At 43.9% G+C, this 11,223-nt stretch overlaps 1 long non-coding RNA gene across 2 annotated transcripts in view; it reads right to left on the reverse strand.

Moving 5' to 3' along the window:
- Nucleotides 1–858: 858 nt before the first annotated feature.
- The window catches only part of LOC134547898 (uncharacterized), a 34,064-nt gene continuing 23,699 nt past the window's right edge, over nucleotides 859–11,223 (reverse strand). Inside the window, exons 4-8 of one of the 2 annotated variants that reach the window (XR_010079644.1) lie at nucleotides 7,901–11,026; nucleotides 7,688–7,800; nucleotides 6,033–6,154; nucleotides 3,222–3,367; nucleotides 859–2,277 (exon numbers count right to left, since the gene is read on the reverse strand). This is a non-coding gene — a long non-coding RNA (uncharacterized LOC134547898). Of the gene's footprint in view, nucleotides 2,278–3,221; nucleotides 3,368–6,032; nucleotides 6,155–7,687; nucleotides 11,027–11,223 lie in introns of both variants that reach the window. The other variant, XR_010079645.1, reaches the window with a different exon arrangement.

The following is an 11,223-nucleotide window of genomic DNA, read 5'->3' on the forward strand; positions in this document are numbered from 1 at the left end:
TCTGCAGACAAATCTAAGAGTGCAGAACTAATGGCTAACAAGTCTGATTCTTGTTTAGATCTGTTCTCGGACTAAAGAGAGGCCTTTTGTGAACAGATGTAAAATGAATTTGAAAAAAAATATGTCCTTACTTGTTAAGACTCTTATTATTCCTCTCCATTACTATCTCTTACCATGAAAAGAAATAAAGCCCCTAAGAATCATGTCATGCTGCTGGAAAACTTACCATTTTGAAAACTCTAGAACAGAGACTGGCAACACTTAGAGAAGTGCAGTCCTAATGGCATCTGGGTCTCTGATACCCACTGGTGACTGCGATATGTTGTTCACCTACACTGACAGAATTTCACAAAGTTTGGAGCCATTGGTTTGTCTCAAGGTTGCTGTTTCCTTGAGATTCTCTTTGGGGTTGCTGGTCCCCAAGGTAATAAGGTTTTCCCCCAGGGTTGCTGTTCCCTGGGAGTTTCCTCGGGGTTGCTGTTCCCAGAGGTAATAAGGTTTTCAGTCTTCTCTTTGCCCTAAGTGTTTCACACCAGAGGTAGAGACAACAAGCTGAGTCCGCCAGTGCACATTTCCAAGGTTGTTTATTCTTCTTTATCTCAGTCCTTTTTCAGCTCTGCTAGGCCTCCCTGGCAGGGTACATTATCTTAGTTCTTTCTCAGCTCTGCAAGGCATCTCCGCAGAGCAGGACACGCGGCAGACTGGGCGGATCAGAGAGCCCTGCACCTTAAGTACGGTATCTTTGACCCAACCACTGTCTGAGACATATTTTTTATTTACAAAATTTTACCAATACCTACTACCTATACTAACATGTCATTTCTACTCTAAACCAATCTCTAAAATCCAACTCAGCACAAGATGGGGGACGAGAGCAAGAACAAGGAAGACAGGGGCCACTCCCCAATTCCTCCATCTTGCCTCTTCAGCCCCATATGCTAAGAATCCTAATTTCTATATTTATATTCTATAATAAACCATCCACTACTTATTTTAAATTCTTAGGATTTGTGATTCTTCCTGCATGTGAGTCCATTCCATGGACAGGAATCAGAGTCAGTGTCCTCCTGGGATCTGTGTGGGTCTAACTGACCCCCCTGTACCGATCCCAGACCCCCCTGTCCGGTCTCCAAACCCTCCAGGGTGGCCAGAGGGGTGTTCTAGACTCCGACAGGTTTGAAGCCCAGTGATGCTGGAAGCTGGAAGGAGTCACTGGGCTCCTGGCAGGCCGTGAGCCAAAATGAGTACTTTGCTTCATATTCATGCTGGTTGCTTCTGAAGCATAATAAACCCCATCTGTGGGTTTCACTACCTTCACTAGCTCCCCTACTTAGGAAAACTGTCTGGAAGACACAAACAGCACACACACTAAATGTCAGACACATTCTCAGATTGTGCTGTTGTGGTTGTATGACTAAAATTGGCAGCCAAAGGAAGTGCTACTGTACCTTGTGTTATTTGAACTAAAACAAGTGATGGAACTAAAGCTGAGCACAGATACAGCCAAGAACAGATGGTTTTCAAAAGAAAACCCTTGATCCTAAATCAACCTGAAAGCTTGCTTTAGGAGAGTAGCCTGACTTTTAAATGTGTTGGTTCCACTAAAGTCATTGGCAAGAAGTGGTGGAAGAGTGGATTAGAAGATCAGGTCTGTCTTTAGAGTAGGTATTTTAACCTGGGTTTATGTTGCTAGTTTTTGAAATTTTGGTCATTTGAACACCTTCTCTGCGCAAGTATGCAATATTTTCATTATATGGGTTTTAAATACATTTAGTGCAACTCAGGCCCTGATCCTACAGGATGTGAAAGAGGCACTTTACTGACAGAAGTTGTCTTTATTTTTCTATTGAAATAGTTTTAAAATTTAGACAGGAGTGTTAATTTTCATTTTGGTGGTAGAAGGTTTCACAATGACAGTGAGTCACAGTGACTTCTTTGTGAAACCTTGACCCAGATTCTTTGATCACAGAATCAACCATCCAGCCAGCAACTGAGAACAGGCAGGAAGAATGAGATGTTTCAAGAAGACTCCAGGAGAAACCAAGATTAAAACCCATCATGATTGCTAGCAGATAGCCCTTGGAAATCTGTTCCAGCTTGAAATTTTTGTTTCAAGATTTTTTCAAATGTCTCAGTACTTCTGCTAGAAGCAACTTCTACTAAAATACTTCATTGTCTGAAGGTCAGAAACCAGCTTTTTTCCCTTCCTCCAGGAGCTGTTTCTTCTTTCCAGAGCGTTTTTGTGTTCCCACTACAGCTCCTTGTTTGATGCTATAGCTGGAAAAGATTGATGGCGGAAAGAACATTGTTTAGTCAAATACTTTCTGAATTTTGAGCAAAACATTGTTTTTCTAGACAAGATGTTTTGGAGGTGCAAGTGCAGCAAACAGCAGAATAAACACCATCTGCAGTAGTGACATGGTGAATGAAACCTTTGGGTGTAAATTTTTGACGTTTGAGCGCCTGCCATAAATTCGTGAAGTTGCAGCAGCAGGATATATTATTTTCATTATATAAATTCCATTATCAAAAAGGACAAAGAGATTCTTTCAGCTTTCAACTCCTCATCCTTTGCCATTTCAACGCAAATTTCCTGGTAATACATAGAGATGAATTTCACTCCAAAATGCTTTCAACATTAGTGCTACCAGTAACATCCTTCCTGGGAAGCACTTGGTAGATAAAACTTTGCTCTCTGGCACATCAGTAAAAAAAATCTTTTCCTTTCAAGGAGAAGGAGTGGGAAGTTCTCAACACCTTTTTTTTTTTTTTTTTTTTTTTTTTTTTTTTTTTTTTTTTTTTTTTTTGTGACGAAAGCATAACTGGAACTTGGATATTTGGATGGATTCTGTGTATGGAGTGCTTCTAGAACCCTTTTTGCCCCTTGAATCCCACCACAGACCCCACTGGCTCTGTACAGAGCAGCTCTCCACTGGCCTTAATGGCAGCTTTGACATCCTAAAGCAACACTTCAATGTCTGCAGTTTGGATCTGATTCCCAGCCAGGAGGGCAGTAGCAGTGGACACAAATGCATGTCATACCCAGATCATGAGATGCCACCTTACGTGTGGCACTGCTACTTCCACTATGTACCAATGGGCAGCGACCTCAAAGCGGGTGCAGGACTGCTCTGCCTCAGTGGTCCTTCATCCATCACTAAAATAGCACTAAAATCACTTTCTGACCAACATATGGAGCTGTCTTAAAGAGGTGTCCTCACCTGTGCAAAGGCTTTAATTTCTGCCCACGTGGAGGTGTATCATTCAAGGGAGCATCTGTGTTCTTGGAAAAGTTACTGCGCACAGGAGGGGCCATCTGTCATTGCTGCAAGTGCTCAGGTATCTTTGGATTTGGGAAGCAGGTATTCTTAGAGAGGAAATGAGATGGCAGGAGTTACAGAATCCCAAAATATCTTCACTGACTTTAGGCAAAGCTCTGTATATGCCATATATGCCATATGTTTTGTGGAAGGAACTTCAGGCACCTTCCAGTGGTGAATCAAGCCAAGTTTTGGTTGCAACACCATTTTTTTTAAGACTCAGCTTTAGCAAAAAAAGACCTCTTGAGTTCTCAGGTTCCGTGTCCCTCTTTCACAGTTGCTCCATGACATCATCACCTTACAAAAGCAGTAATATGATGCAGAGAGGCCTGTCTATGGCAGCCTTCTGACCACTGCACACAACCCTCTCTACACTGTGGCCTCACAGCTCCAGAAATAATGAAACATCATCTAAACACACCTACCCCAGCACATCAATGCCAGCAAAAAAAAACTCCTCAACAACCAAACAACAAAAACAAACAAAAAAACAAGCCCAAAGTAAGACTTTCAGTTGGTTAATTTAATTAATTTAAACTTAGAGCAACTGTAGATGATCTGAAGTTTCAGACCCGTTTGTTCCAGATGAAATAAAGAGCTTGTGCATCTGGTAGTCTCAGCCTAACAAAAGCCATTTTCTATAGGTAATGAGAAGTTGTTTCCTATCCTTGCTGCTCTGATGATTTAGAAATCAGATTCTATTAAATGATCTATTTATACTCACTTGATCTAAGTCTTTTTTTTAAATTATTATTTTGCATAAGCAATTCTTTATCCTTGGTATATTTACATAGATTAGGCTTATGCCCTTAGCTTTTCTCTTAGTAGCCTAAACTAGATGAACACTGTAGTTTGAACTGAAAAAGCAGATTTGCCATACCTCTCTTTTTAAAATGATTTTTTCTCTTTCTTTCCAGAATCACATGTTCAGACAACTGCAACTGGAAGACTCCTCACTCCACACATGTCAATCCTGCACTGAACTCCATGCTAGCTCATTTGTGGTCACTCAGCTGTTCTGTGCTATTCCTGCTTTTTCTCCTTATGCACCATAATTACTCTACAGCAAACACATGGTCCTGTTTCCCATGAGTTAAGTTTACAAGTAGGCATTGTGCTCCTCCCTTTTGGAGGGTTAGAATTTTCAGTTCTGTTGAATAGATATGATGTTAAATATGGTTCACTATCCTTCCGCTGAGGAAGACAAATGCACTGAAAGGTGGCAAAACGCATATTTCATGAGTGAGAAAATTAAATTAAAAAATGAGAATGCACAGTGTTATCTTCTGTTGTCAATGGAACAGCACTTTTTATTATGTCAGTATGCAATGGGACTATTAAATCTGATATGCAGAAGTGCAAATTAAATTGCTGATTTAGATTATCATATTTCAAGAATAGTAATTTCATAGCTTTTTTTTTTCATTCCATGTAAAGCCTCTGTGAGTTATAAGCCTTTTTTGTCAGCTATATCTTACAAGTGAGAGGTTTATATTCCTGCTGTTACATTAAAGGAAGCATTTTGCTGCTAGGAGAGTTTAGCATTTTATTCAGCTATGGTAACTTTCCCTTATACTCTAGCACGACTCACAATTAAGACAGAAATGTTCAGTAGCTTTTTTATGCCCTTGTGTGAGGAGCTAATCTTTTTATCCCCCAATTCATTTTTCAGGGACACCCAAAGGGTTTTGCAATCTCTACACATTTGTCTAGCACACTCTATAGTGGCATAAACAAAAAACACATGGACTTCAATAGGGGCTTTGGCTTTTATACTTTTAGTAATTCCACTTTCTTTTACTGCAAGTTTCAAGAGTACTGGAATTTCCCAGTTAATATTCTGGACTTGTGGGTAAATTTTGCTCACATTTATTTGGGCTATTTATTACTTTGGTGGATAAGCAGGGGATCAGAGGACTGGAATTTTTAAAGAAATGTGTTTATTATTTAAAGGAAAATTTTCTTTACACAGAACAACACACAGGTTCACCTCCTGAACTACCAGTGGGAAACAATCTCTGATGAATGCCATTTAATAAAAATGAAGTTTTTTTTCCTATTGGAAACTAGCAAACTTTCCTAAGGAAGTAATTCCATTAGTACCTTTTCAAGCACTGGAGTTTTGTTTAGCCTGGCTTTCTATGGACACATAGAAACCTCATTGTTGCCCTGGCTTCTGCTGTCTGGTTGTTCCCTCTAAAATCTTGCAAATCTATTTGCCATTTTTGATTGAATTTGGTAGAGTAATTGAAGACTCAGTGATACAAGCAAATGAGGTGAGGGCATCTGGCTCATTACCATGCCTCAGAGGGACAATGGTTATGGACCCAGGGAACATCTATTGTTACTTTCCCAGGATTATCCTTCAGTATCTGTGGCTGGAGGTTCACAGGTATCCCAAGCCACAGCTGCTTCCTTGGTGTCTTGTAATCTTTCTTACAAAACCAAGGCAAAGCTCATCCTATTCTGCTTGTGTGATACATATTTAAAGTAGAAAAAGAGACCCTCTGAATAACCTGACTGAGTGAAAGCTGCAACAGGGGCATTTATCCCTTGCTAGACTTTATTAAAGTCACTCTCCCCAGAGGTCATCCAGCACACTTTGTCTGTTGTCTCTCTATTCCTTAGGTCTCAATTACATTGTGATAAATTATCCTGAGTCAAGGAAAGTGTGAGGCAGACAGTCTGATATTTTCTCATTTTCTGCCTTACCTCTTGGGCATTGCCAAGCAAACTGCCACGGAGACCAGCACATAAACATCCCTTCCTCAAGACAGTCTTGTGGAAAGAAGCCAAGGAACTGAAACATCCACAGCAGTAGGCTTCACCTGGCACTGTAATTTATAGTGACAGACACATAGAACATTTTCTCAGTGATGCACATGAGAGGAAAGGACCTGGTCTGATCTTGTGGGTGTCAGCAGGCAGAAGCATTTCACAGCTTCTGCCCTGTACCAAGCTCTGCAGCTTCCAGACCATCCCAGGGGATGGAGATGATCACCTCATGGCTCTCAGAGCCCAGGGGACTTCGGGCTGGGCACACAGTGACTCACTGCATCAATAGCTCTTCTAGTCCCAGTATCTTCCTAAGACTACCTTAAAATTTTCCTTCAACAGCACCAGAATCAAGGAATTTAATGGTACTACTAAATGTCACTGTCAACACTGGCTACACTTGCCACAGGAGCTCTTGGTCCCTGTTATTTTTTTCTAGGATCTTCTTGTGATGATTGAATGTTATAATTTCCAGGATTCCCACAGGCGATCATTAAAATGCTGGCAAGTTGGTATTGATGATTGGTTTCCACTGCACAGAGTATCTCTCAGCAGATAAGTACACATTTTTTGCCTTGAACAATGGAAGAAATGTACACTGGCAAATTCTTTCCCACTGGCTGTTTATATTTCAATACACAAGGATAATTTATACAAGAAAATATAACATTCGTGATTGCATCCAGCATTTATGAAAACAGTCAGGCTATTCCAATTTGAAAAGAAAAAAATATGTAGGAGGTGGGGGACTATTTCTATGTTGATTTTGACTCCTGAGTCATCAAATTAGGAGAAGGCCTTGTGGCAAAAGTGCTCACCCTATACGGAGGGTGAAAATAAAATGAACATGAACACCAACTGGAAAGATGACAGCACCTCTACATGGCCCCTTCTCTATCCATGCTCACCATTACCTACCCAGGAAAATTCATGATGAGGAGTAACCTTCCAAAAAGGCACCGGGTGAAAAAACCCCAAGAGTGTATTATGTGGGGATGTAAAAGTCCCTCCTGGTCTGAGGGGAGGCTGTGTTTGAGGAGAGCACGCTCTGGCTTGTGCTTTTGGTGGCAGCATTACAGAGTCTCTTTGCTCAGCTCAGCCCTGGACTTCAGCAGTCACAAGGAGAGCAGCAGAGAAGCTGGAATCCCTTGGGTTAGGATGTGTGACCCTGTGGTGTCACCTCAGCAGACACAGGCAACCCACACTAGCCTCAGAGCTTTGTGGAGGGTGAGAAAAAGCACCCCAAAGGCAGACAGTGATATTGGATATAACTGAAATCCTTGCTGATGTCTAATGCCAGGCACTGGCCTGGGAATAACCACTGGGAAAACAGCTTTCTCTGCTGGGAGAAGAAGTTTTATTACACTGAAGGAAAGAAGAACTAGGAGCACAGAAAGCCCAGTTGTCCAGTTTGGCCACTTGGATGATGGTCTCAGTCTCTTCCTGCTCTTCCAGCACCGGTGGAGAGCACCAGAGTCTTCCAGAGGTGTCTCCCTGGTGCCTTCATTGCCTGTACAGAGTGCATGGCTCCCTTGTCTAAGTGCTCAGATAAGCCCCTGCTTCACTGCACTGGACAAAGGCCACAGCCTCACCTTCTGCTTCACTGCCAAACTTTCTCCTCCAAAATTTTCACTCTGCAAAGCTGTGGCAATCAGGCAGTCACTCCACCACAAGGTCAGGGCTTTTTCCAGCATATTGGACTTTGCTGCAGGGAAAAGCACAGAGACTGTAAGAAGCAGCCTGTGGCTGTGTTTGTGCACGTGCAGCATACCAAGTTACCCATCAAACACCATCATTTTCTTTACCTCAGCTGACCCAGTGTGGACCCATTTTCTTTATGCAAAATGTGTAGCAGTGGGAGTTATATTGGTGATGAACTGTGCAAATCTGGCAGCTTAAAGCAGAATTGTTCCTTCTGAGCTGGAGCAGGCACTTTGACAGCCCCCTGCCGATGCCTAGTGCAGCAGGTAACCTTTTCTTTCTTGCAGGGCCTTCCTGAACGGACTCAAAACACATCAATCTTTATTAATGCTGTCACTCCTCCTGCAGAAGTTCTCTCCCTCAAACCCACTTTTTCTTGTGCAGAAACAAGGGCTTTCCAGCAGATTATCCACACCTATAATTGCACCTGAGAGGCCAGATGGTCACCTGCTGATGGGAAGGCGATCTGGCAGGTGACCACCTAACAAAGAGACCTCTGCCAGGGTGACACAAGACATAGAGGAGCCAACAGCTAAAGTGAAACCTGTGGTAGTTTGCAAAGAGCTCTATCAGCTGTATTGGTGGGGAAGGGGGGGGGGGATTGCATGAAGAATGAACCAAATACTTATCACTCTCTACAGATTTCTGAATAATTTTTTTTTTTCCTCTCTAAAAGAAAAGACTTAGCGAATGATTTTTTTCCCTCCTGTACAGTCACAGTTGTGTGGGGTCCTTTGCTTCCCCCTGCTGTCACCCTGAAAAGGCACAGGGTGGGCTGTGGCTCCAGCCAGCCGTGGGAGTGGGGAAACTAATGAGGATGGGCTCTGCCGCCGAGCGCTCCCGCATCCCACAGCTCCCCCGGTGCTGCCGTCGAGAGCTGTGAGAGCGGCAGGCCGGGAGCAATAAAAGCCGCCGAGCCCCCTCCGTGCCTCCCCGCCCCGGGCAGAGCCCCAGGGAGCCGGGCAGAGCTCCGGGGTCCCACCGCAGAGGGCTCTCCCAGCTGGCTTCCACCGAAGGCTGGATTTTGTGGTTTCCTGTCCCATCTCCCACCCGCGCAGGTGAACGGATTTGGCACCCGCAGCACTCTCAGGTAAGGAGGCTTTGCCGGGAAGAGGACAATGTGCTGGCATAAAAACCAGTGTGGGGCTTTATGGTTTGTTAGGAAACAGGATCTGGAAGAGGACTTTGCTCTGAATATTTCATAAAAATAAAAAGAAGTTGTTCCCTCTAGCAGTCCTTAGAGAAGAGTCCCTGCTCCGGAGGGCTTTGCTGGCCCATGTACACGTCCTGTGTCCCAGCAGGGTCCTCCTGGCAGTCAGAAGCCATCGAGTGGGAACTAGGATCTTCTGAAGTCCCACCAATTTTGTCTGCTGTGTGCACCAGTGCAGAGTGGGGCGCCTGCACCTGGGAGAGAGAAGAGCTCAATTTGAAAAGTCCAAACACCGCAGTACAGACGTGGACATGGCTCTTGTTTGGACTGGCACATGGTGGGGCCAGCCTGAAGTTGTCTTTTGGCTTTGCTGATGGTCAGGCATGCACCAGTCAGGCAGTGCTCACCTTCTTTTGACTCCAATTACCTAAACCTTTAGGGTGAGAATAATGACCAGAAAAATAGTTTAAGGCTAGAACTAGCTGAAATAACAAAGGAAACAGGCTGGAGGGTCTGTGCTACACACACTTAGCACTGCTGCTTGTAAGGGCCAAGGAACTGAGTCACAAGAAGAGGCAGTAATGTGAGACACAGCATGTGTTCCGGCTGGGCAAACCTGGCCACCGACCACCAGCACTGAGGGCACTCAGTGAGGAGTGTTGGACAGCCTGGAAGAGGAACAGGGCTGCTGTGGCTCTAGTGTGGCTCGGCTGCAACCTGCCCCCCTGAAAAGCAGGTGTATGGAGAGGCTCCAGCCTCCTGCAGGGGGTTCTGAGTCTTGTCCCTGCTGCTTGCTGGCCCTTCTAACCCAAGGGCAGGTCCCTTTCCACTGGGGAAACAAACTCAGGGAAGGGCTGATGGGAGGAGGTCCAGAAGTTGGTTTTGGTCTTTAACTTTTTTCCTGGCTGAGTTTTATGGTTTTCATATGGTTGTCTCAACTCACTATCAAACTGGGAGCAGGCACAGTGGGGCAGGACACCTTCCTGCCCTTGTATGCCACCAGTCTTCGTGCTGTGCCAATTGCAGTTTCTTGTGAGTTTAAATGACAATTTCCCTGCTTCAGCTGGAAAACAAAACAGTTCTGCAGCTGCCTGGCTGCTGAATTGCACTTTAGCACCCTCACGCATTGGCACAAAAGAAAATAATTCATCCTCAACACCCACAGCAGCTTCTGCAGAATCACAAAAGGTGTGGGGGAAATGGGCAACAACTTTTTATCTGGCAAGTGCAGTGACTTCTCTGAGGGATTTGTCAGGCCTGGAGAAGTCGAAGCCAACGTCTGAGGAAGGACTGAAACCATTACCTGTAGTTATGTATGTTGTGTTCTTGTGTGAACACACCTCGTGCGCAGCCATCATGGAATTCTTTCTTTATCTCACCTGTTAGAGCTGCACGCACCGAGCTCTGATTCACGGCCACTCCTGGGCTCTGTCACTAGGTGGTGACATGCTTCCAGCTACCGAGTCCTCCTTCAGTTTGTCTTTTTTCTTTCAGTGTAAAAAAGCAGTAAATAAAGCCAAAATGTCCGTTTTACCCTCTGCTTATGGAAATACATTTCCAGCCACGACAAAATCTGCCTAATATAATTTGATATTTAACTGATTTTTAATATGGCATTGGATTGATAAATATTGTTTCTGTAAGAATTGCTGCTATAAAAGTAAATTTAGTCATAAACATTTAAATAAAGACTAATATTCCTGATCTCTGCATAATTTAGAACACCTTTGTCAGCAGCCATTGCCAGATGCAAAATGAATGCCTGTTTGTGCATCTTCTAGAAACAAATATGCACTGAAAGTCTTAATGTGTCATTTGCTTGGGAAAAGTACCAGCTTCCCTTCCTCCTTTCTGTTTTCCCTGAGCAGGCAACAGTGCTTATTTTTTCCTTGAAATGCTCATCAATAGTTGCAGCCCATAGGTGCAGTATTTGCTCTGCTGGAGAAGGTTTGGTGGCTGGTATGAGACACATGCACTCACCAGAGGTCAGGCACTCATACATAATTTCCATTCCATTCCATGGCTCAGTACGGATGGAGATATCCTCTGGGATATGAAGATGAGAGCTGGGAAATGAGACCTAAATTCCATGAGACATCTGATGAGATCAGGCACACTAGAAACCTGGATGGGTGCTACCTGCAAGGGTTACTGACCTGGTGGGATGTCTGTGAATGCCTTAGTCCCTGACTCTTTGTTGTCACTGACCCACAGGTAAAACCACACCTGCCTCTATTAACTGCCAGGAAACAGCATCTGCAGTGCCATTGTGCAAGG

The sequence above is a fragment of the Prinia subflava genome, chromosome 3 (assembly GCF_021018805.1).
Source record: "Prinia subflava isolate CZ2003 ecotype Zambia chromosome 3, Cam_Psub_1.2, whole genome shotgun sequence".
Taxonomy (NCBI): domain Eukaryota; kingdom Metazoa; phylum Chordata; class Aves; order Passeriformes; family Cisticolidae; genus Prinia; species Prinia subflava.